The following is a 22825-nucleotide window of genomic DNA, read 5'->3' as shown; positions in this document are numbered from 1 at the left end:
GTTAATAGTAAGTCATTTTGTGTGGAATTTCTAGCAAGCAGTTAATGTGCAATGTCTGTGAGAGTAACCATGTAGCTGCCAGGTGAGAGGTGGTGGTGTGTGCAATTGAATCGAGCTCTGGACGTTTTTAAGGGGGGGGATGAGAAATCCTATTAAAGGATTAAATCTTTGCTACTAAAATAACATTCAGCCACAAAAAAAAGGGGAGAGAAATTCTACTTTCTTTATTTATCTGTGTTGCCTTGATGATCTGACTTGATTTCTCAATATTCAGCCCAAAAGCCTCCAAATTCTACGTCCACACTGATGTAGCCTAGCTCCTTTCTTTAGAGATGTGAGAGGGACCGAAGCGTAACCTGCTGGGGCTTTTTTCCTGTTTGTATGTGGTTTATATCTCTGCAAATTGGGAAGGAGGGATCAAAGAGAAAAAGGGGAATGCATGCTTTGTTTTTCTTTGCTAAAGCAACAGATACGGAGGGGTTAGGTTTTGCTTTGATTTCTCTAGAAATTTTTTTTTGGCTTTATTTTCCTTTGTGTGTGTGTACATATATGTATATAATTTTTGGTAATGGATGTAAGAAAAATCTTTGCCCACCCCAAGGATAACAAGATTTTGAGATGGGTTGTTTTGCGTGACTTTATTTCCATTGATTTTCTTGAAAATGAAGTGCTAAGTTGTGTATTATAGGCTTGCTGAAAAGGTGTCCGCTAGTTAGAGGTCCTCTGTTGAAAGATGTGCAGACCAAAATTGCAATGTTTACAGCTCGGAAGCAGAGCTGGCTGCGGGGTTCGAGTGTCAGTGCATGAAGTTTAGAGAGAATACGAAGGGAATGTCTGAATAGAGTCATGTCTTTTCCTCTTGAAAATATAGCTCTGTACTGTGTTTCTGTTAGAAATCTTAAGGAATTTTTATATATTATTTTCCCCTCTGGAAAAAGGAGAATTGCTCAAAACAAACCAAAAAAAAAATCACAGTTTGAAAATGTTTACATCTCTTGCTGATGCTCACTGGAATTATATTGCCTTGAAAATTTAACTAGTTCATGCTAATTCCAGCTGCCTGTTATTTACCTGATGTCTTGTACTAATCGGGGAGGGGGAAAAAAAATCCTGTAACTGATTCATAAAGCTATAGCTGGAGCTTATAGCTGGAGACGTATAGTTACTTCCATGTGAGAGTCTGCCTGCTGCAAGTTAAATGCATAGCTGGGCTGAGGAGCCGATTTTTCTGTCGGCTGGTGGCACGTTTGCAAATTGAGTTAAATGTTGCAAATCTGGCACTTTCAAAGTGGCTTTAGCTGTAAATAAAAGAGGAAAAAAAAAAATTTCCCCGACTCCCGGGCTGGTAACAGTCAGCCCCCAAAGCTGACCAGAAGTGTTTAGTGGCAGTAGCCCATTTTAGTGGGTAGAAAAGCAAAGACCCACTGATACAAGTCCAGGGAAGATGCTCCGGTGCCTGCTGGCTCTGTTTCCCCCTCTTCACTTGTAGCTATCTGTGGAAGAGGTATCGGCTTTGCTTCGTAAGGGACTGAGTGAATCTTCTTCTTAGAAAAGACAAAAAAAAAAAAAGAAAAAGGAAAAATTTGATGCTGAGGGTGGTTTGGGTTGTTAAACAGCTCAAATCTGCTCTGTTTTCCTGTTAGCTATCACATGTCGTTAGTTTTATGGGCTGCAGAATCTCCTGGAAATATAATAAGTGGGGAAAGATCACCACGGAAAGGGAATCGATCAAACAGCAGCCAAAATAATCGTTTCGGTGAAACAGTTTTAAGCGACATAGTGATTTGGAGGAGTAAGGGTGGAAAAATGAGGGGAAAAAAAAAAAACCCAAAACAAACCAGTGAGTTAAAAATGGAACAAAACTGTGTCTGAATGTTTATTTTCCCCAAGGGTAGCTCTCTGGCGTGAAGGTTTACCTTTCAATAAGATTTCTACGAGGAATGCTTGGTACCTACCATGGATTTCTAGTGTGTGCCCAGTGCATTCCTTGATCCGGAGCTTGTACTTCTCGGGTGGTATTTGGGAAGCGCGCCCGCGACGCCGTGTGTTACCGCATGTGTTGGGCGCTGCCGTGTCCGATGGCTGGTTCCTGCGAGCCCCTTCCCATCGGTGGGCTTGTGTGGTGCTGGGGGATCTCCGGCTGGTGGGGTGCATGGGGAGGACGAGGGTGTCGTGCACGCTCAGCTGCCGGGAGAGTGGTCGCTGGGAGCTTAGTTTTCTCCGTCGTGGAACATGCTTGAGAGAATTAATGTCGTTTTATTCCAACTTTCTCGCCTGTTAATTCTCCCAAAGGCTGGTAGAGTCAAAGAGAGCAGGTTTATGCAGAGCAATATAAGCGTGAAAGTTGGGAGCAGAAAACTTTGTTATTGTAGCAGCACTGTTCCCGTTCCATCAGGCTTCCTGTTGGACTTTGGAGGGGGGAAAGAGAGGAAATAAGCCTAAAAAGTGAGCAAGGGCTGGGGTTTCTGCTTGTGTAGTTTGATCCCTGTTTCCCACCCCCAGTCCTCAGTGGCCACCTGCTCAAACGGGCCTTGAGCCACCTGCCCCAACCCCCTTTTTGTCGTTCGGCACCTGGAATTTTGCATTTTCCAAGCCTGCAGTGGAGCCTCGGACTGCCTGGTTTGCAGGAGCAACGAGCTAGTTAAACAACTCCCTCTTGCCATGCTTTGCAGGAGCAGCTCAACCCATGACAGTCTGCATTAGCAGCTTTTTGGGGTGACAGCGTTCCTAGTCGCTTGCCGTAGACCCCCTGTACTCCTAAGTGACCCTGCTTGCAAAATTCGGGGTGTAATTTGCACGCTGTAAAGTATCTCCGTGTAGTGGAGCTTTCCTTCTCCCTGAGCTCCGTGGGATGATTTGGGTCACGCGTGTGGCTGGTCGTGGTCGGGTTCTTGGGGGTAGTTTGGCCCCGTAAATCCTCCCCCTGTTTGTGGACGTTGAGTTCTTCCCATTTGTGCGGATGCTCAAGCCCAGGGATGGGGAAGAGGGATCATTCCTTTAAATACATCAAAGCACTGACCCTCTGGAAAGTACGGCCCCAAAGAAAAAAAAAAATTGATTTGTATGCAAATAGCATATTTATAACGCATAAAATCTCTTTCAGTGATTGCTCCTTGTATTTGCTGAGGCTGGGTGATGGGAGACCTGCCTTGCTGTTTGTCTGCTTAAGCAGGATTCAGTGTTATTTGCCACAGGATTCATGAAAATGCCTCTGACTGTATCATAGCAACCCTGTTTCACACAGTCCATAAAAAGTCCATTCCTCCTGAGCGGCAATCCGCCGTCTTAAAGATTCAGGCACCCTGCTTGCCGTGGGGAAGGGGGGCCTTTCTCCCTCTTCGGCCGCTTCAGAGCGAGCGTACGTGTCGGGATGAGCCCTGCTAGTCCCACGTTCGCTCTGATTTTAATGCTCTTTCTTTAAGGCTAATAAGACAGCTTCCTTTCGGTTTTTTAAAGGCTTCCTCCCCCACCCTGGATATTTCCCACCTCTGTTTTAAACCTCACATGACAAGTTAAAAGGGGGACGGGACAGCTTAGAGGTCTCTGACGTGATGGCTCTTTTCTGTCCTGCCATTTGGATTTTCCCCCAGGATGGCAGCAGCACAGCACTTGCTTCTGCTTTGTAGTGAATGAAGATCTGCCCAGATTCGAGCCCTTCTGTGGGAATGCAGAGGTGCTTTCTCATCCCGTAGATGAATGTTGTTAAGAGCTGCATGTTCACCTGACTCCTGCCCCCGTCTGTTTGCATAATGTGGTTATATTTCTTTTTGGATCAGGTATTCAGTACACAGCCCAACTGCTGTGTATAATGTCTGAAGGAAAATTGCCAAAAATCCATGTAAGTTTTTTTGGTTTGGTTTGGTTTGGTTTTAATTTGTGAATAGAACCCCTCTTCTGTATTGTTCATTTCATTTTGTGGTCGTTCTTTGATTTCAGTATTTAATGAATGCTGGTTGTGATGGGAGATCCAGTGCTCTTTGTGTACAGTGCTTGCTTGCTTGCATGTGTGTATGTGTTGTGCCTGTATTGTATCTGTATGTGCTATATGTTGTTAATAACGCACCCGTGTCAGCGAGGAGGGGGGGGTTCTGTGTCTTGCATTTGCAGCGTGTATCTTTCTCAGCTGGGTGTGATACTCGTGGCTCCCCCAGTGAAATGTTGCGAGAGCTATTTTGATAAAATGCAGGGATTTGTCTCCTACGTGCGGAATCTCCAGTGACCAGAAGTTAAGAAGCTTGAGGAAAACTCCCTAATGTTAGTAATTTTGTAATAATTGTCCCGTTGTGAAGAGGATGTTTGTTCAGGGGTTACAGTGGTGGCAGAGGATAGATCTGCCGGGTTTTGCCGCTGATTTACTGTATGGCCTTAGGCACGTTCCTTCACCACTTTGTGACTCCTCTTTCCCAGTTGTAGAAGAGGAACATCACCCCTTACCGAGGCGTAGCCAGGACCGATCGGCTCTTATTTCTCCCCTTTCTGCAGTGTCCGGTAGCTGCAGAACGTTGTTGTTCTGGTCAGGCGGCAGGGGAGCGGTGGTTCGGGTGGACAACGTGTGTGTGTCCGTGTTGGCCCAACTAATCACAATTCTTAAATTTGATTTTGTTGGTTATAGTTGAATTTCTTTCGTGAGTGGAAATGAGTCTTAATCTGAAAGAGGCCGCGGATGGCCAGGTTGTCCCTAACCCTGCTGTCCTCCCCAGCAGCAAAGGGCCATGCAGCCCCGACCGCTTATTCCCAGTTTTTGTAGAGTACTTACTCCTGCGTTGTCGGCAACACCACGCTGATGGCGTGTTCGCTTGGACGTCTGAGCTCGGGGCAAGAAGCCCTCAGAGCTCTCCTGCTGGTGAACGTGTTGGACAGGCCTGAAAGCTTTGCCACCCGAAGTAGAGAGGGCCTGAGGGGGTGAAGGAGGACCCGCGTGAAGGTATTTAAAGAATTGGGTCTGGATTTCAGCTGACTCTGGTTTATTCATACAGAAAATTTCACGGGAGTGGGCTACTTTGGGGAGCTCCCCCTGCTCCCCTCACAGAGCCGGGGAAACTGAGGCACGTGGCGGTCGGAGAGCAGCGCGCGGTGGGGCGCGGGTGCGTAGCAGAGCTGGGAGCAGGAGCAAAGCTCCGGGGCCCGTCGGCCGCTCATCCTGCCTGGCCTCCTCTTAATCCTCGGGGAAGCAGGGCCGGCAGGCATGCCGCTTGGCTTCTCTTGGTACGTTTTGGGGTGAACCTCGGCGGGCGGAGGTGTCCGAGGGACGGCCTTGTGCCGGGGAGCCGTGGAGTGAGCCGCTTGCAGGCTGGCGGACAATCTTTTGGGGGATTTGGGAGCTCCCAGCGGAGCAGGCTGCAGGAGCAGGAAAGTCTGCCCGTGCCCATGTGGAAGGTCCCGTGGGGTTGAGCGCCTGCCCCTTCTTCCGCATCGACTGAGACGTATAGAACGTAACGTATAGACTGCTGGCAACGGTGGTGGTTCTATTTTAGGCGGCATCCCCGGCTGAGTAAAGCCGGGGCGACGCCGCAAGCCGCTTTGCTCTGCGATCTTGCTGGAGTCTCTGAGGGACGAGCTGTTTCCCTAGCCCTGGTGCCTTCCTCTAGGACCTGACCGGGGGCTTGCAAGGCGGCCGGTCGTAGCCCGATGGGTGCTCGGGTGGGAGCAGGCAGCCCTGCCGCCGTGGCGCTACGGCCGCGGACGTAACACGGTCTCCGTAGGCGGCACGGCCCCGCTGCCGCAGAATGGGGTAAGGCAGCCCAGCCCGGCAGCTTGTCCCTTTTGTTTTATTTTTTTGGGTAAACCCCAAAGTTAATTTCTAGGTCGTTTGTTGCTACTAGCTTGCTCCAGCGTCCTTTCCTACTCGAGCTAAGCTGCCGCACCGCGTTGCTGCCGTGCCCCGGGGAGGTCTGTGTTTTTTCCCTGGGGCCAGTGGGGGGCTGTGGGATGGCGTGGTCCTTCCCGCTTTGTTTCTGGTGGGGAAAGCAGCGTGCCCTATCGCCTCTCCAGACCGTGGCCCTCTGTTCCCAGCTCTGCTCCCCCACCCGCCTCCCCTGGTGACCTTTGCAGAGCGTGTCCTGCCTGGAATGATGAGGATAATTGTCATCGGGTTTGCGACACGGGCAGGGATGTACCTGAGCGTCCTGGATGTGCCCTGTGCCACCAGAGAGCTGACTCAGCCTCACCAGCCGTCAAGTAAAAATCCCTGGATGTTGCTGATGGGGTTTGTTTGCATCAGTTCCTTCTCGATACCCTGGGTGTTTGCCCCCAGAGTGCCTGTTTCTAAAGGGTTAAGCTTCTCCTGGTGCCGGTTCTTGGGTCTTTAAGCCACTAGAAGAGCTCCCAGCACTGGAAAGATGCCGGGAGAGGAATCAGCCAAACTATGAGGATTTTGAAAGCAGCAAAGATCCCAACTGTGTGTGTGTGGGGGGGTGTTTCTTATAATTGAAGAAACTGCAATATGGCCTCAGCTACACAAATACAAATTTAGAGAAATACCCTAAGGATCAGTCTTTTGCCCTGATAAGCAGTGGGCTAATTTGCTGGGCATATCTGTAGAAAAGTTTTGTCAAGTAAAATTGTTCCATTTAAAAAAAGCGTCAGGCTCTTGCTGGCATTATCAGAAAACAGTTTTTTTCAAAGGATTTCTATGGACCACCTTCCCCATGCTATTTCTGATGCTTCTGCTCTCCTGTATTGTGTTCAGTATATCTGACAAGGTTTTCTTAATAGGTTGTGCACTGAAGTTTCTGTTCCAATACCAAATTTAGGGAAGGCTTGTTATCTAAAATTCTTTCTTCCTGGCTTGATAAGGTGCTGATTAATTTTATGCAACTCTCTTTCCTTATCTAGCTGAGCCTCAGTCGGTTTTAGTATAATCTTGGAAAAGTGCGATCAAGCTTTAAGGTTTGTTTTTAAGATTCATTCCAAAGGCTTTTAGGCACGCTGGATGTTTGGTCTTCTGTGAAGTTCTGTGAGAATTAAGTTAAAAAAAAATAACAATTATAGAACAGATTTTGAATCCAGATGGAACGTTTTAAAGTTTCTGTAAAACAAGAAAGAGCATCCTTTAAATGGCAGTTGACTCTGAGGTAGTTTTAGGTATTAAATTAGAACTGTATTACTCTAGCGTTGCACGTATGCAAAGCTGGATGCCTAAAACGGAGGATACTAATGGTGTCCGTATATAGGAACGAGTATTTGTGTGGGCCTGTCTGGTACAGGGATGAAGGAGAGGGACTGCTCCCTCTCCATAGGTGTGTATGAGGTAAGGAGGGACGGGGGCAGCTTCCCTTAGTCTGCCTCACGCCGCGGAGAAGGGCTGTGGGAGCACCGGGTGCTCGACGGGGGAACCGCCTCCTGCTTTTGCCGAAACGCACAGGCGAGAGGAGGAGAGGGCGCAGGGAGGGTGGTTGTGTCTGCTCGGTGCAGCCGTCTCGCCCTCGGTGAGGAGGGGGCTCACCGGGGCGGCGGCTGCCACCCCTGCCAGGCACTGGGAGCAGGGGCACCCGCGCTGGGGTGCTGGGGAAACTCAGCTGTCACCGGTGGAGAGCGTCTGCCTTGATTTCGTGATCAGGAATTGACATCTGGATAGATTTTCAGTCTCCTCTGGTCCAGGGTAGATGAATCTCTCATCCGATGCCCAGCAGCAGATCGATCCCATCTCCTGGACACCAAGGGTTTTGCAGAAGCATCTGAAAGTCTTTCCCAAAGAATTAAAATTACACACAAAGCGAAGAAACAGTCTCGCAAACCTGTAGGCCGGGAACAAACAGGCTTAAGTCTAACCAGCTGCCTTACAAGTCTTGAACCAGGAGGAGCCTGGCTTCTGCGGTGCGTACCTGGAGCTCGGGAAGTGTATTCCCAGGCGTTAACAGGATCGAGTCCCTAGATTTATGGAACGGGAAAGCACTGACCTCGCTCCCCTCGCTGGACCCAGCACCCCGCTGCGGGAGCGGGTGCTGACGAGCCAGGCGCTGGTGCCGCCCCCCCCGAGTTGAGGTGGCGCTCTCAGCCCCCTGCCATTGGCAAATTGTCACGGCGGCCCCAACTATCACAAAAGCCATTTTCCCGGCTCGATTTAAAGCTCGGTATGAGACTGCGTCTAGTCCCCAGAGCCCAGGTTCGGCGGGAGGTTGTAGGCAGCGCGTTCCCGGCGCTTCTTATTTTGCCGTCTCCCCTCGTAGCTTCCCGGTTGCTTGTTCTCCTCCTACACTCCCCGTGTTAAACAGTCGCTGTGTTTTGCCCCAGAAAACGGTGAGGGTTTCATCTACCTCCAGCGAGTGTTTTTAGAGCAGGTGCCAGGCCGTGCCTCTCTCCCGTCCTCGCACACGGCAACGTGCATACGTGTGCATGCGTGTGCAGGCGTGTGTGCATCTTCGTATATTTCTTTTTGCATGTAAAGGGAAACATAGAGATGAGAACACATGTGCATATGTTTTCCTTCCTAGATGTATTTTGGAAAATATGAGTCAGCAGCAGGCGAGAACATATTACATAATCTCTGGGAGTGAAGAAAGCCTTGCAATTTATTAGGAAGCAGGCTTTCTGCGAGCAGCGTTTTTTTAACATCATTTTGTTACCACGCATTGGTGTGTGCCTCTCGGTCAAGTGGCCTTATTTCCATCGTACACAGTTGTGTCCGATGCAGAAGTGTAGTCCTGGTAGCCTTGGGTTTTGTTATATTTTTAAACTCCACAGTAACAATAGCAGAATCTCAGGGCTGCGATGATGACGACGACTTCTCTCCTCTTCCTTAACATGTTTTCCTGCAAAGACTTTGCGCTTTTCCTTTTTGGTTCCCCCCACTCCCCACCTCCTGCTGTTTTCTATAAAATCTCAGCACTGAGAGAACTCGCACATGAGTGCAGCTGGAAATAAATGTTGCCCCCTCCGCCTCCCCTCTGCTCGCGGCCACCCACCTCCACCGCCTACACCCAAATGGGAGAGTGAAGTCAACATCCACTTTTAGCCCTCGTCTCCTGCTCCTGCACGGCTCTCCCCACGAGAGCCTGGCGGAGCGCGGTGCCCGTGCCTGCCGTACGCCCAGAGGGTGGGATTCGGAGGGCGTTGAACACCATTTTCACGGCTTCTGCAGCCCTAAGAGCACTTGTCTGGTCCCGGCGGCGGCCGCGCCGTCGCGTACCTTCACATGAGGGGACGAGGGAGGACGCGCCGTTTGCTGCTTGTTCAGTCGGCATCGCAGGGAGGGGGGGAGCATCGTGAATTATGGAGAGGCTGAGGAGCACGACAAAAAACCCAAGTAAGATGGATCTGCCTCAAGCCGGAGCAGTGACGTCAGGGGTTTGGATCCTGCGGCCTGGGCTGCGGCGGGCCTTGTGGGCCTTGCAGCGGGGCGCCGAGCAGAGCGCGGTGGTCGGGTGCTCTTCTCCTTGCCACAGTGCTGTGTCTCTAATGCCAGGCTTAATTCCAGGCTGTTCGGTCAAATCCCTGCATTTCTGAAGGGTGCTTCAAAAGCCTAGGAGGGGAACGGGCCCCAGCAGTGTTAAAGGGAATAAAGAAAAGGACTTGTTTGTTTTGTTGTTGTTTTTTCTTTTTTTTTTTTTAATTTGCCCAATAAAAACGGAAGGTTTTGAACTGCTTTCATCTCCCAGGGCGGTGCAAATACTTCCGCTGTGGCTAAGCTAGTGGTTGCCTTTCAAGCAAAGAGAAAGCTCTGTTGTGGTTTTAAAATATCAAAGCCTTCCCAAGGAGGCAGTAAATTGCCATGCTGGCTGAAACCAGGAGTGCAAGTAGCTCCGTGCCCTGTCTGGGATGGTGTCTGAGACACACGCTGTAGAGAAAATTGAGAGAGACACAATAATTGATGGTGACGGAATAACCTGTTTATCCAGAGCACTCGCTTCACCCCCATTAGCTCGTGAGTTTCTGATGCTTGGAGACAAGAGAATTTAAATCTTCTGTATTTTTAAAACCACAAAAATCTCTGCTATAACCAGGAAATTCTCATGAGCTCAGCAGAGGGGATGTGCTCCTCAGTCCACCGTCCATCAGGGCGATCCATATTTTATTCAAAAGCCCGGTTTGAGCTGTGTGTGTCTGCCCAGTGTTTGGGGCAGCTGGGGAATGATAGGGTGCTCTCGGGGCTGGGGTTTGGGGGCACAGCCCCCCCATTTCCAGCCTCTCTGCAGTCCCAGGGTGATGTTGCAGAGGCCGTTTCACCTTTTTACCTCTTTGTTTTTCTCTCTGTAAAACGTGCAGAAGGAAATTGCCCTTTCTTGTCAAATGGTTTGACAGCAGAGGATGGGAAGTACTGTGTTCAGGGCAGAGGGGATTATAGCAGACGGAGGATTGCTGAAAAATGCCACTCTGCCCTTTGCAGGCAAAGGGGAAAGGGGGAGATGGGCTTTTGAAGGGGCATCTGGCAGACCAGAGCTCCCACCCAGGCTGGTCCCTCCTTTAGTTAAAAGCAACGTCTTGAATTCCAGCTGAGATCCCGACAGAGATGAGCTACCAAATGATGTCAGCAGGGTTCCGCCAAAGATTAATTTGGCCTCAAATACTTTGCATACGCAACGTCAGATTGCATCCTTATTATTTTCACTGTTTCAAACAGCGTGCAGCTAGATAAGGTCCCTATACCTCTTTAGAGCCTTCAATCGTTACTCATTAACAGTACGGTTGCTCGCTGTTATTAATTGATCCAAAATAGGCTTTTTTGTTTCTCTGAGCCTTTTGTGGTATTTCTGTGCAGTTCAGAAATTAATCTGCAGGAAGCAGAAATACCTAAGTAAAAATAGTAGCTTTGGCGTAGCAGCTTTTCAGCCTTCCGTGGCGTAAGCTCCAGGGCAGAATCATTCAGGGTCGCCAATAATCCTCGCCTCGCAGCCAGTGATAAGACCCAGGGGAGGCTCACAGCGCCCAAAGGAATGGCACAAAAGCCACCCAAGGCAGCCCAGCCCTGCTCTGGAAGGTGGGATCCCCTTGGAAGTGCTGTCTCCTAGAGACATGTCTCTGACTGAGTGACACGAGCTCATGTCTTACTTGCCAAATCTTTCCTTTTAGAGTTTCTACGTTTGCCCATCCTCTCCCCAAAAGGAAGGTTGTTCCCTGGGGCACATTCACTCCTGTTTTGTCAAACCTGGCAGGAAATGTCTGTAGTGGTTATTCTCAGATGGCCATGAAAGACTTCCACTCGTTCCTTTGAACAGTTCTCCCACAGCTGAAAACACCTCGCCATCTCTAGCAGTGCTTTTAGGTTTCTTTTATTGCCCTTTTTTCCTCTCTGTTTCTACTGCAGTTTTACCTTTGTGGGTTTTTTTCCGACTCAGGTTGAAATTCAAGCAATAATAATAATAATACTTGACATTCTTCATTCCAGCATCTTAAAAATATTGCCTGAAAACCCTCAAAAGTCAAATGAAGATCAAAGGTTGGGACCACTAGCAGTTTTCTGTATTATCCACAGGAGCTCAAGATGAGGTTGTATGGGATAAGTGCAAAGGGCCTGCTACGCTGATAAGAGCCCAGTGCATCTGTAGAACTCAACCCTGATGCTCTTGAGGGCTGGGCTTGGCGTCTGACATTCCTGCTGCTGGCCTGGCTGGGAATCCCGTGTTTTATCGTCTTGTTGTCGCGTCGGTGTTTCTGTGCAGCAGTGGCCGGCAGATGGCTGGAGTGGGGCTGGTGGTGGCACTGCCGTTTTCAGTGGTAGCTGCACAAGCTTTTCAGCAAAGCAAAGCTCTTTTCCCATAGCCCATCCTTCCTCGCTGTTTTCCTCCCTCCTTGCGGCTTATGAGCAGGAATCGGGACAATAGATGGAAACGTATGTCCTGGAGGCATGCGACAAGGGTGTCCTGAGGGCAGCTCACGAAACAGTTGCCTCTGATAAAGGCTCAGAGGTTTCCTGAGGTTTCTCAGCAGCTGTAGTCAGTGCTCGCAGTGGGTATTTTCACCACTGGCCAGCTATTCGCAGGGAAATGTTACAAGGCCGTGTAAGCCACCAACAGCATAATCCTTGTAGTAATAAAACATAAAAAGGGATGCGGAGCGATTTGGCCAGAAGAAGGGTGGAAAGAAAAAGATAGTTAAAATCCAAGGGGTGGCTGTTGAAATGCAAAAGGATCTAGAAAGCAAAGATGCAAAAATAAAGTCTGAAACGGAAATGAGTAGCGTTTTTGCAGCATTGTATAACTCATTTTAATTGCAATCCATCTAGAAATCTATTTGAGGCAAGAAATCAATTCAGAATTGTAGAGCAAAGCGTTGGTCTTCCAGATGTTTGCAGATTTCTGGATCGTTATTTTCAGCTTCCTTCCACAGTGTATTTGAATCCCTTCTTCCTTGCAGTGGCCATGGAAAGACTCCCCCGGTTGCATTGCAGGTGGGGCAGTAAGCGGAGTGTCCTCGGGCTTTCTGCTCAGAACTTTCCCTCTTGTCTTCCCTTGAGAAACACCATGAGGTGGTTGTACTGGTGACCACGGGGGGTTGGAAGGTGGATGCCCCAGCTTTTCTGTAGGATGACCCTGCTTTGGAGAAGACCACGCTACGTCTTCCAGGCTAGACCGAGGTGGTTGCCCACACACAGGGAGCTCCTGTTGTCCCTGGACGGTACTTCTTTATGAGCAGTAGAGCTGGGGCCATACGGTGCTATTTGCTCTGATCCCCTCTTTTAGGTACGTTTGTCCTGAATCTGTGGTACGATACGGCAGGGTATGGTATGTTAAATCCTGGATCTAACAGATGTCATCGGTGTCATTCCCAGCAGTCTCCTGAAAGGCCAGCGCGGTACACCTGACATTCCTCTTGTGTTTGGTGGCATTTGTGAAGGAGGTTTTACCTCATTTCTTGTCCATCTTGAGCATTCAGGGCTGCTGCTGGTGATTTACCTTGACTCCAGCTCTTGGCAAGCGCCGTGCAGACACCGAAGCAGCAACGTGTCCGGGCAGAGCTGTGCTGCCAAGCCACCCGGTCGCGTGGGACAAGCGTCCCTCTCCTCCTGGGAGGCAGGCTCTGCTTCGTTCTGCCTGTCACGGGCTTCTGTGAGCTGCTGCTTGCCCAGGCTCACGGTTTGGCTTGGGGTTGTGCGGATTCTGACTCAGCGCCTTTGCTGTGTGCGTCGGGGACTGGGGGAGCGAACCGCTCCTGGGCTGCTCCCGGAACGTCCCTGTAGGCTTGGTCTCCTCCTGCTTCTTGTACTGCCTGGGGTGGAGTCCTGGGAGCTGGACCCAAGCAGTGGGGCAAGAAGCAAGCGACCCAGGAGGCAAACCAGGCTCCTCAAAGATCAGACGTCTGTTTGGAAATGAGGTTTACAGACAGGTGAGGGTTTGAGACAGGAATCCAAGGAAACGGGAGACTTTCCTTACGGCCAGACACTTGGAAAGATTTCCCAGTAGAATAGCCTAACACGTAAGCAGTTGACTCCAGAGGTGCAGTATCTCCTTTGACCTCCCTTCCAAAGGTGTCTCCCTCACCTTGTCTCTCTCAGACTGTCCTTACGTGCCTGGCAGAAACATATCTGTCACCGCTTCATTCCATCTGGGGGATGATGGTGCTACATGCTCTTACTTAGCAGAGGCTCTGCTGACCTCCCGGCTTGGGCAAGGAGGAGATTTTCCGCGTGGGACAGCACAGCACGGTTTGGCTGACGAGTCTTTTCACGTTAGGGATAGATGCAGACTCTAGTCCCTGTTTCTGCTGACGGGGTATTAAATGTATTCACGTTTAAATTACTGGCTTAGCGCAACAGAGAGAAGTGGAGAGTTTGCAGTAGGTTTACCAAGTTGGGATAAATCTGAAGAGGAGATGCAAGTTTTTCCAGATCGAGAGAGTGCAGATGAAAGAGGGAGAAGGATACGATACAGGAGGTAAAACGAAGCATAGAGGAGTGGTGTTATAAAGGGAAAACTGGGGCTGGGGATCAGGACAAATTAGAACGTGCAGAAAATGTAATCCACTAGGCCATGGATTTGTATTTCTGGAAAATAACTGAAGTAGCTTCACGTGGGGCAGTTCTCGTGAGATTGGAGAAAATACCAGGACAGGTGCTCAAGGGGACAGTCTTCCCTTGGCTTGGAGCAGAAAGGATGATTCAAATACGTTTTTCCAAGCACAGAGGCCCCTGAGTTGCGAGGAGCACTGTGTTTTCCTTGCATGCAGGCACCTCTGGGCAGCTCAGCTTAGTGAAGGGGCAGCACCAGCAGGATTTGCACAGAATAGAGTTTATTCTGAGGATAACTGCGGAGAGGAGCAACAGACCTCCCAAGGACAGATGGATTCACGAGTAGAAGGGCTCTGGAAATGGGCCGTTGGTAGCACTGGAGCAGAGAGGAAGGGAGCGTTTTATTATTATTACCTGGAGTGGATTCAAGCCCTAAACAGATGGCAGGATTTGCCAGTTTGACTGTGCTAGAAAGCTGGGCGTTGGAGACTTGCAAGCTGGTCAGTCCCATCCACCACTCCAGCTACAGGGCCCTGTGTCAACCAATGCTTTGTGAACCTGAGAAGACTGGTAAAGTGAAAGGTCAAAGTTTGGTTGGGTGGTGATGCCGGTCTAGGCTGTGGTTATGGGTGCTAGGAGCTCATGCTGCAAGTAAGGCTTGGTTTTGGCACGGGTCCTAAAAAAGAAGAAACAAGTAAGTGAGATATTTCATACCGTGGAATCGGTGTTTTGACCGCTGCTTTTGCGAGATTGATAGAGGTGGATTAGGCTGTAAGAAAAGGATTTATCTTGGCAGTTCAGTACCCTATTTCGAACCTTCCTGATCTCTGTAGTGCAGTCAGAAGTCCCCTGGATTTATGGGTGACCTTAGAAAGCACAGGCAGTATTTGGTCAGCTGGGGTGCCAGAGAGACAAGGCTATGGAGTCTTACCTGTGTCCAGCAGCTTCAATATCTTGTTTTTAAAAAGGCTCTTACATTCGTTACCAAGAGCGTTGGGTTCTTCTTCTAATGCACAAAAAAAAGCCTTGATTCTTAAATAATTCTGGCCCATCCTGTGCTACTTATTCATAAACTCTCCTGATTTTCTGCTGATGCATAAATAGAGAACAGACCTCCCCCCCCCCCCATTTTCTTTAACTGCAGTAGCACCAGCCATTTTAAAACTGTGAGCTGAAACTCCACGTTTCTGGCTCATCCTGATGGACCTAATGGGGGAGAGCACTGGGGAGGGGTTCTGGGAGTCTGGAAATGAACCCAAGACCTTTGAAACCATGAACCGGATTCTCGGTCAGCTGAGGCTTCGGTGCTTTCCGCATTGGTTAGGAAGTCACAAGATCCTCATAGCTTATCAGATTTTCATTTTTCATCTTAGACTATTGTGTATTGAAATAAGATATCAATAACTTAAACCTGTCCACTCCCCTTTCAGGACAATCGTTTTGAAATAATAGTAAATAAGCAACCAGTTTCTGGAGGAAAACGTGAAGGTTTAACCTCTTCGGAGTTTGTGCTAATGCGTATGGCCAGGCGTTGCCTGTTCCCAGGGTGCTTGTAAGCTGCTTTCTGCACATACTCACTGCCCATCCAACCCCGAGAAAAGGCTGGGTTTTACTACCTGATGTAAATAAAAGCAAAGAACATAAAATGCCTATTGGCTGTTGCATGCTCACGAACGCACGTGGCGTGCAACACGGCGTTGGCTGCAGCCACGCGCATCAGCAGTTACCTGCACACGCCTGCTGTGGGTGGGCAAGAGCCGCGTGAGGGCGACCTGCTGTGCGCGCAAGAAATCCCGAGTCGGGTGCAGCTTCAGAGAACCAAGTCCGTGCCCATGACTGCGAGTGAGTTCGGACACACGGGATCCTTCTGTAGTTTCTCCTGCGTACAGAGACAGACGTCTGCGGCTCACGGATTCACCCTGAGATGCCTGCCCGCTCTGACTCGGATCCAGGGTATTTTATTGTTGCTTTGAAGACTTTCTCTAAAAATTCCCTGGCGTTTATCCAGAAAGAGCGCCCATAGCCTTAAACTCAACTCGTTTCCTTTTCATCAAATCACGAAGCTCATCAATAGCAATCTCGGACTCCAGCAGGGAACGCAAAGGCATTTTGGATCTGACACCCTCAATAGCCTTGTGGTAAATAGGTCATTACTCATACAATAGCAGTAATAAACCACAGCGTGTGAATTTAGAGAGTTAGAAATGATGGTGTTTGTGGTCCTTTTTCTTTGGTAGCAGATATTATTTCTAGTGCCAGCAGGATGATTTAGGTAATATTTGCTTGTTACTGTATGGAATTAATGAACAGCAGCTTGTCATAGGTTTGTGTCTGGGGATTGACAAATGCTCAGGTGCTTCTGCACTTCCTTGGTTACTTTTATTAACTAATGTGACCTTAAAAGACAAGGTGAAACCCCGGAGATCGCTGCTGCTAGCCCTGTGGCTGCCGATTGGAGCTCTAACCAGTTCTCTGGAACCTTTTCCCAGCCAGTTGCTCTCAGAGCCTTTGGTTTTTCCAGCAGGAATGTCACATATCGTAGAGAAACTCAAAGGGGCCAGTTTTACCTTTAAAGTCTAGGTTTAATTTTTTTCTGTTAAAAAAAATGTGTTTCGACAGTTTGTCACATCGGCTCAGCCTGCCATGTCGTGGGCAGTGAAGTGTTAGGAAGGAAAAGCAAAAAGTATTTTGATGAAGGATCGAGTCAGCTCACTAATGTTTTTTGAACATCTCCTGTGTTGACCTTGGTCCACGCGGACGCACGCCTGCTCCTCTGGCTCTCTTGTCTCTGGCAGAGCTTTTGGAGGTGCCGGGAGGATTGCCAGGCAGGATCTGGGGGAGATTCGGGTAAAAGTTTTGGAGGGGATTTGCTGGAGGTTTGTGCTTTGCAGCAGAGACGTTTTGCCAGCTTCTGCTGAATTGAAGTCTCCATCGTGTTTATTTTTGAACCGAGGAGGAGGGAAGGAGGGAGGCATCATCATCAGGCGTTTTTATAGCGGTGGAGAGTGGTTAGGGCAAAGTCTGTGTATCACAAGAGACCCTAAATCTCCATGCTCGGGTTCAAGAAAAGCCCAAACCCAGTCTCTCTTGAGGTTTTGGTGGTTTTTTTTTTTCCACTAGACAAACATTTAATTATTTTACCTTCATGCTGCTGATGAATCAACTGAGAACCACAAAAGATAATGTACTTCTATTTTTGTACCTTACCCTAATGAAGCTCAGGCTAGAATTTTCCCCTGTATGACTGGCTAAAAGAAGGCAGGAAAAATTCAGGGGGAGAGGAGGAGGGAGCGAGACGCTAAGCATTTAGCGATGTGCGTGTGTGCGGTTTGGAGCAACTGTGCAACGCCTTAGCGAAAGAGAGCGCCTGGAAAGGCAAGAAGAGAAGTGTTTTATTCGTCTGAAATCATCACTAGAGGTTGGGTTTCTCAGGGAAGAGCTGTGGCGCAGGGGGGATGGAGGCAACGGTGTTGTCAGGACTGTGCTGCTGGCTCGGATTTCTTGGCACGGCTCTGCAGAGCGGCAGGGCTGTGCAACCAGGGCTGTGTTGCAGAGCCCCTAGCCACCAGCGGGGTCTCGCTTGCTTTCTGTAAAGCATCCTCTTGGACTTGGCAGGATCCGAGCACTCCATCAAAAGTTCATTAATATGTTCAGTGAGAGACACCCGGCTGCGTGCGGCCTGCTAGCAGACACCAGGGAGAGGAGCACAATGGACCAGGCTGAGTCAAAGAGAGCAAAAAATGGTGTCGTGCCGTTACTTCTAGGGGAGAAAGAGCTGCAGAGGAGAGCACGGGTGGTGGCGCGGGGGGCTTAGGGCTGACCTGCGTTGACATGTTAATCTTAAGGGCAGTATGTGAGCCCAGGCACTGCAGTGATTGATACCTCCTAAAGCCCTTGGCTGGGTGGCTGCTCGATAGCGCTGTGCGAGCCGAGGGCTCGGGGCTGGGGCTTAGCTCAGGCTGGTGTGTGCGGTTGAGTATCGAGATGAAAATCAAGCCTAAAGTCTCTGTGTCTGATAGCGAGTCCTCCAGCGATTTCGGTGCCAGACGGCGGCGATTCGGCCTTGCTGCTTGAAAGCGGGCTGGGCTGGGAGTCAGCCTGGTGGGACTGGGCTTGCAGCGGGGGTGAAATCGGAAATTAGATCTGGGGTTGCGTATGGAGCAGCCCGTGTGAGCCAGTTGTTTCAGAGGTGAGAAGCTGCCCCGAAACTGCTCAAATGCTGCTGAAAGGACCAAGTTAAAGGCCTGAAGAATTGGCATTTCCTTTCATAAAAATAAAAAAGAGGGAGTAATCAACGTGCAGAGCTGGGGAGTGATTTTATTAATTTGCCGAACTGCAGTGCTGTCAATCAGTGGAAAATAAGGCATTGGTCTTTGTTTGTGAAACGAGGGGGGGAAGTATAAATCACAGAAAAGCAGCATTAGTTTAGGTTTTTCAGCAGCTGACGTGAGCTAACCCAAGGGACCCAAAGTGAAGACCACAGGTCCTCAGCGTCCTTGCTTACATTTTGGGAGTAATAACGTGGAACAAATGCACCTCAGAGAAACCAGCTGCCGTATTTCCATACTTGACTAGTTGTACCAGTGGTTTGACCTCCTTTGAAGGGGACAAAGAGAGGATGCACGCCGAGTGAGAAAAACCAAGGGGAATGAGGAGCATGCTTGAAGAGTTGCCCTCAGATAACAGAAGATCTGTGTAGAAATTTGTCCTCTTAAAAGGGGCCCGATGTGGAACGGTGTTTTATAGTGCCCATAAAAAGAGCTGTTAATAAAATTAATCTGGAAGGGAAGGGCAGCGCAGAAGGAAAGATGAAATTTTACAACCCAAACATCCAGTAGATGAAAAGTGTAAATCCAGCCCTGACTGGTAGTGTCTGGAAAGCATTACTGTGTGACCCCGGCTTCACTGCAACAACCCGCATCGCCACCACCGTTGCCATAATTCGTGTCCCTGTGTGAAGATACAGTTGTCAAGGCCGAAGACTGAACTGCCCCGAGCCCAAGAGGTGGCCTGTTGTTACCCATCAGTGAGCTGGCGTGGCGCAACCTTGGGCTGCTGCAGCTACGGCAGGTTGTGTGCGTATCGCAGGACTTCAGGAGTCAGCGAAGCCACAGCGTGTCCGTCAGGGCAGGAAGAGGGAGAAAAAGGAAACGATGAACCACTTTGATCCGTTCAGAGGGAGCTTTACGGGAAATAATGAACCTCCGTGGGTTGTCCCCAAACACCAGGTGAAAGAAACCTGGGTTTTGGGACAACACGCGCACACAGGGGATTTGTGGAAGACGTAGAGACAAGGGAAAGTGGGCAGCGTGATCACACGTGACACTGAGGTTTGTCATCTGATGCTGTTCAGTCTGAAGGGTCCCGTGATGGGCTATTTTAGCTTTTCAGCTGAAGTTTTATCTCAGGAATGCAAAGAGCGTAGGATATTAGGAAAGCAGAAAAAAAGTAGATGGCACCAAATTGATACGGGAAGCGATGAACTCCTGCGCATAGGAAGCACAGAACCTGACAGCTGGGGAAGATGGCTGGAGCTTTGATGAAAGCTAATGGCTGAGGCTTCCCGGATTCACAGGAACTGTGTTTGTGCTTCTGGCCTTTTAAAAATTGAAGCTTGAAAATCTGGAAGAAATAGACTTTTTATTTGGTTAGTGTTTTGGACCTATAAAACTGAAAGTCATAATACCCTGTAAAACATTTGAGGCAATTTGGGAATATAGCATTCCTTGTTAAACTCTACGGGTTTTAGAGACTTCTTACGTTTTCATAGCAGCGTAGGGGTATGACCTCTATAATGTTCAACAGGATACTTGAAAAATGGAGACCAATTTAACAAGAATAGCTGCCGCCTTGGTGCTCCAGCTCTTCCATTTCTTTTCTGGCTAGAGTTAAGTTCATAATGTCTAAGTGAACCTTTTAGTTGCTAAAAAAGAGATTGTTGTTGTCTGGGTGTAAGGGCCTGGTTTGTGACAGATACTTCATCAGAACCATTTGTCCACGGTTGCAATAACAAAGCGAAACTACAGGATTTTGAAGAAGGTCAGAAATTGTCCGTCTTTGCATATTTTTGGCCATTATAACAAAATAGACTGTTATTTGGGAGCTTGAGGGAATACAAAACCCTGTGGATAAAGAGGAGACGCACCAGTCGTTCGCCAGCTGCTGTTACCTGACTTCTCGGGGGTAGCAGTGTGTTTGCACCAGACCTAAAGCGCAGACCCAAGTCCGAAGCGTGTCAGCTGCAAGCCTGAGATCCAGTAACGGAGGTGTTTTTCTGTAGCTGGACTTTTGAGTGCTGTAGGTCTGAAAATCAGAAGAACCAGTTGCTTTTAAGATAAGAAACGGTGCGCATCAGCATGCTGTGGCACCGTGGTTTCTCCTCCTCTGGGATGCCAGGTTTGTCTTTTATCTTGTTTTCTCTTTGTTTCTGGATTCAAGTTGCCCAGTTTGCTGCGCCAGGCAGAGGGTGCTGGCACTGTGGGATCTGCAGTGGAATACTCCCCGTCCTGCGCTCTTTCCTGCTCTGTGATTTTTGCTGCTAAAGCAGGATGAGCACCAGTTCTTGCACGTCTGTTTGTCAGTGGCACTTCGGGAGAGCGGCCAGAGTAAATATTACCGCATTTCTTTAATACATAGTATTTCCTAAGGTGAAATGAGAGTGTGACTGCCTTTCTTCTGCAAGAAGCTCACGTGAGCTTTTGGAGAGGCCAGAGAATAGTTTTCGGTCTTTTAACAAGAGCTGTCGGTCTTTTAACCTTTCTCTAATTGAGGGATAATTCTTTGCTGTTCAGTGCAGAACGATGAATTTCTTTAGGGGTCACATAGCACCTCCTCTTTTTAATATTGCCTTCCTGATGAGTTGAGTCTGAACTGAGAATTAATTACTGTAATACTTTTTTTCGTCCCTGAGGCTGGGCCCTTGCAAAGCCGGAGAGTGGGCAGCCTCAACCTCTAGTAATGACTACTCCGGACTGGCGCATGTTTAAACCAAAGAAATTCAAGAGGTATCTTGATGTACATAAGAAGGAAGAGTGATTTCCACCTCAGGTCTGGCGTGTGGTTATCTCGAAGCTGCTTGGGCAGGTGGTGGTATTCTCAGTAACGCCGCGAGGCTGCCCGCGGAAGGGCATGGGTAGGACATGCAGCGGCACCGCTCGCATTACCTGCAAGTTCAGATAACATCCTCTCCTGACATCCGTGGTCCTTTATGTCAAGATGTTTGGAAGATAGCGTCAGAAGAAGTGGCTTGCTCTGAAGCTTGTTTAGGGCAGAAATGCTTTCCTGAGAGAGAAGGGTCTGGCGGGCTGGCAGGGGATGCTGGCACCGTTGCAGACCCCAGTGTCTTGCCTCGTCTACGCTGGCCGTGGGCTTTGTCCGCGTGCTCTGGAGTCACCATTACAATCCCAGATTGTCCCAGGGAGCTGTGCTCCTGTACGATTATCTTTGCTTGAAAGCAGGGATTAAATCATAAATCACGTTGTTAAAACCCCCAAACGACCAAGCAGAATCTGGCCGGGTTGTTTGGGGGATGAAGGGGACGGAGCAGCCAGGAGAGTTGCTCTTGCCCTCAGAGTGTAGCAAACCACGCTGTGAGATCTAGTGGGTGATGGAGAGTGGGAAAGATGGATCTTGAACTGCAGTTAGCCCTAGTCAAGCTGCTTTCTGTTCCTCTCTCGCGGAGCGGTGTGCTCACGGGGTGGGTATGTCGCTCGCCAGAGCCACCACAATACTAACATTTTTGCAGGCCAAATGTTCGTTTTGCTGACCCTCCACCCCAACTGTCTCCTTGTCCTTCCTCCTCCCCCAGCTGAGTTTGAGCTTGGTTTGCTCTGGGCTCATTGATATGCTAATCCTCCTGCTAGGCTGCACTAGTCCCCACTCGCCAGGCTGGTGGCTAATATCTGCAGTTGCTGCAGAAAGGAGGTGATTGCCTTTCTGGGTCATTAACACAGCGAAAGCAAGCGCCTGAGGTGTTGGATCTTCATGGCAGAGAGGTTTTGGAGGTGCGTGCACCCTTTCTTTGGGGCGTTACAGTCTGCGTAACGCTCTTAAATAGCGAATGGATGATGACGGAGGAATCGCTGCCCTGGTACCTTCGTCCCGCTTGCGGTCTTTCAGAAACCAGGTGCTCACACGCGCGCCTGTGTACGCACAGACGCGCCGAAGAATTCTTGGTGTCAGTGTTTGCAAATTAATGAAATCAACAGAGTGAAGCTGTGTTGCTAATTTTCCAGAAACGCCACTGAAAGAAAGAGAATTTCATGCAGGACACTAAAAAAAGCTCAAAAAAAGCCAAGAAGAAGGGAAGTCCCTCCAGGTTTCAGTTCCAGAATTACCCCGATGTATCAGCTGCCCACAGTTTTCGCTGCAAAATATCCCTTGGGTCCCTCTCAGTCTGGTATTCTTTCCAGCGCTGAGGATGGGAAGCGGAGATGCAGCAAATAAGGCACCTTTTCCGCAGGAGCTGTTGAGCGCTGCCGCAGGAGGACCAGCAGCCTGGCGGCTCTGGGAGCTGGCGTCAGGCACAGCAACTTGTGCCTTCCCAGTGAGCCCCATCCAGCTGGTGGGGAGCTGACAGCTCTGCCAGCTCGCTGGCAAAGGTTGTGATCTTTAAGGTATCGAGCAGCAAAGCTTAAAGATAGCAAAGAAATTTCCCTTCTACAAGGCACAAATAAAAAGAGGATGGTCGAGATAACAGTAATTTAAAAACTCCTGTTCCTGCCTCGGGTGCTGCAGTGGAAGGAATTGCACGTGCATAGCGGTTTTCCCCATGGACAGCAGGTGCTTTCCTCGTTGTCCAGCTGGGGGAATCCAGTTTTCGTTTTCGTTTTTCTTTAGTTTTTCTTCAGTTTCTTGATTTTTCCTTAGCATTCCTAGGATCACCCTGTGCTTGTAAGCCCTGCTGCGCTGGGTTTGCAGTATGAAAAAAGCGAGTTAGGGGGT

General features: G+C 49.2%; 1 protein-coding gene across 1 annotated transcript in view; it reads left to right on the top strand.

The window, feature by feature from the left end:
- ARHGEF9 (Cdc42 guanine nucleotide exchange factor 9) overlaps nt 1–22825 on the top strand; it is a 188557-nt gene that overhangs the window by 76097 nt on the left and 89635 nt on the right. The gene's annotated exons all lie outside the window — the stretch shown is intronic.

This window comes from Leptosomus discolor, chromosome 9 (assembly GCF_034619465.1).
Source record: "Leptosomus discolor isolate bLepDis1 chromosome 9, bLepDis1.hap2, whole genome shotgun sequence".
NCBI classification, from domain to species: Eukaryota; Metazoa; Chordata; class Aves; order Leptosomiformes; family Leptosomidae; genus Leptosomus; species Leptosomus discolor.
This window is presented reverse-complemented; position numbering and strand designations above follow the sequence as displayed.